Below are 7709 nucleotides of genomic sequence, written 5' to 3' on the forward strand. Positions count from 1 at the left end.
TTTTTGTTAGGCAAGTCATTAATTTTTAAAATCAAATCTTTTTAAATTGTTTTTCAAATCATATCTTTTCAATCATATCTTTTTAAAACCATGACTTTTCAATCATATCTTTTTAATCACATCTTTTTCAAAATAGTTTTCAATCATATCTTTTTGATTTCTAATTTCAAAATCTTTTTCAAAAATCACTTGATTTCTTTCCCACTCTTGGTTTTCGAAAATCAATTAAAGTTTTTCAAAATGTTTTTAAAATCTTTTTAACTTAATTTTCGAAAATTCTTCCCCTCTTCTCACATCCTTCTATTTATGGAGTACCACTCCTCCTCAATGCACAATTCGAACTCTATCTGACTAAGTTCGAATTCTTCTCCCTCTTCCTTCTATTTTTCTTTTCCTCTGACACCTCAAGGAATCTTTATACTGTGACATAGAGGATTCCATCTTTTCTTGTTCTCTTCTCTTTCATATGAGCAGGAGCAAAGACAAAGGCATTCTTGTTGAAGCTGACCCTGAACCTGAAAGGACCTTGAAGCGAAAGCTAAGAGAAGCTAAGGCACAACTCTCTGTAGAGGACCTAACAGAAATCTTCAAAGAGGAAGAACCCATGGCAGCCGAAAATAACAACAATGCCAACAATGCAAGGAAGGTACTGGGTGACTTTACTGCACCTACTCCCGACTTCTATGGGAGAAGCATCTCTATCCCTGCCATTGGAGCAAACAACTTTGAGTTTAAGCCTCAATTAGTTTCTCTAATGCAACAGAATTGCAAGTTCCATGGACTTCCATTGGAAGATCCTCATCAGTTTTTAGCTGAGTTCTTGCAAATCTGTGACACTGTTAAGACTAATGGGGTTGACCCTGAGGTCTACAGACTTATGCTATTCCCTTTTGCTGTAAGAGACAGAGCTAGGATATGGTTGGATTCACAACCTAAAGAAAGCCTGAACTCTTGGGAAAAGCTAGTCAATGCCTTCTTGGCAAAGTTCTTTCCACCTCAAAAATTGAGTAAGCTTAGAGTGGAAGTCCAAACCTTCAGACAGAAGGAAGGAGAATCCCTCTATGAAGCTTGGGAAAGATACAAACAATTGATCAGAAAATGTCCTTCTGACATGCTTTATGAATGGAGCATCATAGGTATTTTCTATGATGGTCTCTCTGAACTATCCAAGATGTCATTGGATAGCTCTGCTGGAGGATCTCTTCATCTGAAGAAGACGCCTGCAGAAGCTCAGGAACTAATTGAAATGGTTGCAAATAACAAATTCATGTACACTTCTGAAAGGAATCCTGTGAACAGTGGGACAAATCAGAAGAAAGGAGTTCTTGAGATTGATACTCTGAATGCCATATTGGCTCAGAACAAAATATTGACTCAGCAAGTCAATTTGATTTCTCAAAGTCTGTCTGGAATGCAAAATGCACCAGTCAGTACTAAGGATGCTTCATCTGAAGAAGAAGCTTATGATCCTGAGAACCCTTCAATGGAAGAGGTGAATTACTTAGGAGAACCCTATGGAAACACCTATAATTCTTCATGGAGAAATCACCCAAATTTCTTATGGAAGGATCAACAGAGACCTCAACAAGGTTTCAACAACAATAATGGTGGAAGAAACAGGTTTAGCAATGGCAAGCCTTTTCCATCATCTTTTCAGCAACAGACAGAGAGTTTTAAGCAGAGCCACTCTGACTTAGCAACCATGGTCTCTGATCTGATCAAAACCACTCAAAGTTTCATGACTGAAACAAGGTCCTCCATTAGAAACTTGGAGGCACAAGTGGGACAGCTGAGCAAGAAAGTTACTGAACTCCCTCCTTGTACTCTTCCAAGCAATACAGAAGAAAATCCAAAAGGAGAGTGCAAGGCCATCAACATGGCCGAATTTGGAGAGGAAGGAGAGGCAGTGAACGCCACTGAGGAAGACCTCAATGGACGTCCACTGGCCTCCAATGAGTTCCCCAATGAGGAACCATGGGAGTCTGAGGCTCAAAATGAGATCATAGAGATTCCATTGGATTTACTTCTGCCATTTATGAGCCCTGATGAGTATTCTTCCTCTGAAGAGGATGAGTATGTCACTGAAGAGCAAGTTGCTAAATACCTTGGAGCAATCATGAAGCTAAATGACAAGTTGTTTGGTAATGAGACTTGGAAGAATGGACCTCCTTTGCTCACCAAAGAAATGGATGACTTGTCTAGGCAGAGATTACCTCAAAAGAGACAAGATCCTGGGAAGTTTTCAATACCTTGTACCATAGGCACCATGACCTTCAAGAAGGCTCTGTGTGACTTAGGGTCAAGTGTAAACCTCATGCCTCTCTCTGTAATGGAGAAGCTAGGGATCTTTGAGGTACAAGCTGCAAGAATCTCACTAGAGATGGCAGACTATTCAAAGAAACAAGCTTATGGACTTGTAGAGGATGTTCTGGTAAAGGTTGAAGACCATTACATCCCTGCTGATTTTATAGTCCTAGAGACTGGGAAGTGCATGGATGAATCCATCATCCTGGGCAGACCCTTCCTAGCCACAGCTAAGGCTGTGATTGATGTTGATAGAGGTGAACTGATCATTCAAGTGAATGAAGAACCCTTTGTGTTTAAGGCTCAAGGATATCCCTCTGTCATCATGGAGAGGAAGCATGAAGAGCTTCTCTCAAAGCAGAGTCAAACAGAGCCCCCACAGTCAAACTCTAAGTTTGGTGTTGGGAGGCCACAGCCAACTTCTAAGTTTGGTGTTGAACCCCCACATTCAAACTCTAAGTTTGGTGTTGGGAGGTTCCAACATTGCTCTGAGCATTTGTGAGGCTCCATGAGAGCCCTCTGTCAAGCTACTGACATTAAAGAAGCGCTTGTTGGGAGGCAACCCAATGTTATATTTTATCTATTTTATTTGCTATTTTATGTTTTCTGTAGGTTGATGATCATGAGAAGTCACAAAATCAATTGAAAAAGCAAAAACAGAATGAAAAACAGGAAGAAAAACAGCACACCCTGGAGGAAGAACCTACTGGCGTTTAAACGCCAGTAAGGCTAGCAGATGGGCGTTTAACGCCCAGTCTGGCACCATTCTGGGCGTTTAACGCTAGAAAGGGGCACCAGACTGGCGTTAAACGCCAGAAAAGGGCAAGCACTTGGCGTTAAACGCCAGAAATGGGCACCAGCCCGGCGTTTAACGCCAGAATTGGCTCAGAATGCATTTCTGCATGCAATTTGGTGCAGGGATGACTTTTCCTTGACACCTCAGGATCTGTGGACCCCACAGGATCCCCACCAACCCCCACCACCCTCTTTCTTCTTCTCCCATCCACCAATCACCTCAATACCTCTTCCCCAAAAACCCTTCACCTATCAAATCCCACTATTCTCTTCACCACTCACATCCATCCTTCATAAAACCCCACCTACCTCACCATTCAAAATTCAAACCACTTTCCCTCCCAAACCCACCCATAATGGCCGAACCCTACCCCTCCCCTCACCCCTATATAAACCCATCTTCACTCCTTCATTTTCACACACACTAAACAATACTTCTTCTCCCTTTGGCTGAAACATAAGCCTCCTCCATCTCCTCCATTTTCTTCTTCTTCCACTCTCTTCTTTCTTCTTTTGCTCGAGGATGAGCAAACCTTTTAAGTTTGGTGTGGTAAAAGCATTGCTTTTTGTTTTTCCATAACCATTTATGGCATCCAAGGCCGGAAAAACCTCTGGAAAGAGAAAAGGGAAGGCAAAAGCTTCCACCTCCGAGTCATGGGAGATGGAGAGATTCATCTCAAGGGTGCATCAAGACCACTTCTATGAAGTTGTGGCCTTGAAGAAGGTGATCCCCGAGGTCCCTTTCAAACTCAAAAAGAGTGAATATCCAGAGATCCGACATGAGATCCGAAGAAGAGGTTGGGAAGTTCTTACCAACCCCATTCAACAAGTTGGAATCTTAATGGTTCAAGAGTTCTATGCCAATGCATGGATCACCAAGAACCATGATCAAAGTGTGAACCCGGACCCAAAAAATTGGCTTACAATGGTTCGGGGGAAATACTTAGATTTCAGTCCGGAAAATGTAAGGTTGGCATTCAACTTGCCCATGATGCAAGGAGATGAACATCCTTACACTAGAAGGGTCAATTTTGATCAAAGTTTGGACCAAGTCCTCACTGACATTTGTGAAGAGGGCGCCCAGTGGAAGAGAGATTCAAGAGGGAAGTCGGTTCAATTGAGAAGGCATGACCTCAAGCCCGTGGCTAGGGGATGGTTGGAGTTTATCCAACGCTCAATCATTCCCACTAGCAACCGGTCTGAAGTTACTCTAGACCGGGCCATCATGATTCATAGCATCATGATTGGAGAAGAAGTAGAAGTTCATGAGGTTATAGCCCAAGAACTCTATAAGGTGGCGGATAAGTCCTCTACCTTGGCAAGGTTAGCCTTTCCTCATCTCAATTGTCACCTCTGTTATTCAGTAGGAGTTGACATAGAAGGAGACATCCTCATTGATGAGGACAAGCCCATCACTAAGAAAAGGATGGAGCAAACAAGAGACCCCACTCATCATGAAATCCCTGAGATGCCTCAAGGGATGCACTTTCCTCCACAAAACTATTGGGAGCAACTAAATACCTCCCTAGGAGAATGGAGTTCCAACATGGGACAACTAAGGGTGGAGCACCAAGAACATTCCATCCTCCTCCATAAAATTAGAGAAGATCAAAGAATCATGAGAGAGGAGCAACAAAGACAAGGAAGAGATATTGAGGAGCTCAAGCACTCCATAAGACCTTCAAGAGGAAGAACAAGCCGCTATCACTAAGGTGGACCCGTTCTTTAATCTCCTTGTTCTTTATTTTTCTGTTTTTTTGAATTTCTATGCTTATGTTTATCTATGTTTGTGTCTTATGATCATTAGTGTCTATGCCTTAAAGTTATGAATGTCCTATGAATCCATCACCTTTCTTAAAATGAAAAAAGTTCTTAATTGAAAAAGAGAAGAATTGCATGAATTTCAGATTTTATAACAGATTAATTATTTTGATGTGGTGGCAATACTTTTGTTTTCTGAATGTATGCTTAAACATTGCATATGTCTTTTGAATTTGTTGTTCATGAATGTTAAAGTTGTTGGCTCTTGAAAGAATGATGAAAAAGGAGACATGTTACTGAGGATCTGAAAAATCATAAAAATGATTCTTGAAGCAAGAAAAAGCAGTGAATACAAAAAAAAAAAAGAAAGAAAAAAAGAAAAAGAAAAGAAAAAAAGAAAGAAATAAAGATTGTGATCCAAGGCAAAAAGAGTGTGCTTAAGAACCCTGGACACCTCTAATTGGGGACTCTAGCAAAGCTGAGTCACAATCTAAAAAGGTTCACCCAATTATGTGTCTGTGGCATGTATGTATCCGGTGGTAATACTGGAAGACAGAGTGCTTTGGGCCACGGCCAAGACTCATAAAGTAGTTGTGTTCAAGAATCATCATACTTAACTAGGAGAATCAATAACACTATCTGGATTCTGAGTTCCTAAAGAAGCCAATCATTCTGAATTTCAAAGGATAAAGTGAGATGCCAAAACTGTTCAGAGGCAAAAAGCTAAAGCCCCGCTCATCTAATTAATACTGATCTTCATAGATGTTTTTGGAGTTCATTGCATATTCTCTTCTTTTTATCTTATTTGATTTTCAGTTGCTTGGGGACAAGCAACAATTTAAGTTTGGTGTTGTGATGAGCGGATAATTTGTACGCTTTTTGGCATTATTTTTAGTATGTTTTTAGTATGATTTAGTTAGTTTTTAGTATATTTTTATTAGTTTTTAGTTAAAATTCACTTTTCTGGACTTTACTATGAGTTTGTGTGTTTTTCTGTGATTTCAGGTATTTTCTAGCTGAAATTGAGGGACCTGAGCAAAAATCTGATTCAGAGACTGAAAAGGACTGCAGATGCTGTTGGACTCTGACCTCCCTGCACTCGAAGTAGATTTTCTGGAGCTACAGAAGCCCAATTGGCGCGCTCTCAACGGCGTTGGAAAGTAGACATCCTGGGCTTTCCAGCAATATATGATAGTCCATACTTTGCCCAAGATTTAATGGCCCAAACCGGCGTTCAAAGTCACCTTCAGAATTTCCAGCGTTAAACGCCGGAACTGGCACCAAAGTGGGAGTTAAACGCCCAAACTGGCACAAAAGCTGGCGTTTAACTCCAAGAGAAGTCTCTACACGAAAATGCTTCATTGCTCAGCCCAAACACACACCAAGTGGACCCGGAAGTGGATTTTTATGTCATTTACTCATCTTTGTAATTCTTAAGCTACTAGTTTCCTATAAATATGACCTTTTACTATTGTATTTTCATCTTTTGATCATGTTTTTATGATTGAACCCTCTTTGGGAGGCTGGCCTCACGGCCATGCCTAGACCTTGTTCTTATGTATTTTCAACGGTAGAGTTTCTACACACCATAGATTAAGGTGTGGAGCTCTGCTGTACCTCGAGTATTAATGCAATTACTATTGTTCTTCTATTCAATTCAGCTTGTTCTTGTTCCAAGATATCACTTGTTCTTCAACTTGATGAATGTGATGATCCGTGACACTCATCATCATTCTCACCTATGAACGTGTGACTGACAACCACCTCCGTTCTACCTTAGATTGGGTGAATATCTCTTGGATTCCTGATACACGACGCATGGTTGATCGCCTGACAACCGAGCGCTCGCCTGACAACCGAGCCAGCCATTCCGTGAGATCAGAGTCTTCGTGGTATAGGCTAGAACTGATGGCGGCATTCAAGAGAATCCGGAAGGTCTAACCTTGTCTGTGGTGTTCTGAGTAGGATTCAATGATTGAATGACTGTGACGTGCTTCAAACTCGTGATTGTGGGGCGTTAGTGACAGACGCAAAAGAATCACTGGATTCTATTCCGACATGATCGAGAACCGACAGCTGGATAGCCGTGCCGTGACAGGGTGCGTTGAACATTTCCACTGAGAGGATGGGAGGTAGCCACTGACAACGGTGAAACCCTTGCATAAGCTTGCCATGGAAAGGAGTAAGAAGGATTGGATGAAGACAGTAGAAAAGCAGAGAGACGGAAGGAACAAAGCATCTCCATTCGCTTATCTGAAGTTCTCACCAATGAATTGCATAAGTATCTCTATCTTTATCTTTATGTTTTATTCATCATCTATACCCATTTGAGTCTGCCTGACTAAGATTTACAAGGTGACCATAGCTTGCTTCATACCAACAATCTCCGTGGGATCGACCCTTACTCGCGTAAGGTTTATTACTTGGACGACCCAGTGCACTTGCTGGTTAGTTGTGCAAAGTTGTGTTTATACCATGGTATTGAGCACCAAGTTTTTGGGGCCATTACTAGGGGTTATTTGAGTTGTGAAAAGTAGTGATCACAATTTTGCACACCAGTCACGCGTTCGCGTCAATGCTTTTTGTGCTAAGTACGCGTCCGCGTCAGTCACGCGTTCGCGTCAATTGCGTTCTGCTCAAGGCATGCGTCCACGTCGTCCATGCATTCGCGTCAATGCTTTTTGTGCTAAGCACGCATTCATGTCAGTCACGCGTTCGCGTCGCTGCTTTTCTTCAAAAACTCCATTTTGTGCGTTCCTTCCATTTTTTTATGTTTCCTTTCCATCCTCTAAGCCATTCCTGCCCTATAAAGCCTGAAAGTACTCAACACACAGATCACAACATCGAAT

The 7709-nt window shown here is 41.6% G+C and overlaps 1 non-coding gene across 1 annotated transcript; it reads right to left on the reverse strand.

The window, feature by feature from the left end:
• Positions 1-1009: 1009 nt before the first annotated feature.
• Positions 1010-1117, reverse strand: LOC130937931 (small nucleolar RNA R71). Its single transcript, XR_009069121.1, has one exon. It is a non-coding gene; the product is annotated as a small nucleolar RNA R71 (small nucleolar RNA).
• Positions 1118-7709: the final 6592 nt, after the last annotated feature.

The sequence above is a fragment of the Arachis stenosperma genome, chromosome 6 (genome assembly GCF_014773155.1).
Source record: "Arachis stenosperma cultivar V10309 chromosome 6, arast.V10309.gnm1.PFL2, whole genome shotgun sequence".
In the NCBI taxonomy this organism is placed as follows: Eukaryota; Viridiplantae; Streptophyta; class Magnoliopsida; order Fabales; family Fabaceae; genus Arachis; species Arachis stenosperma.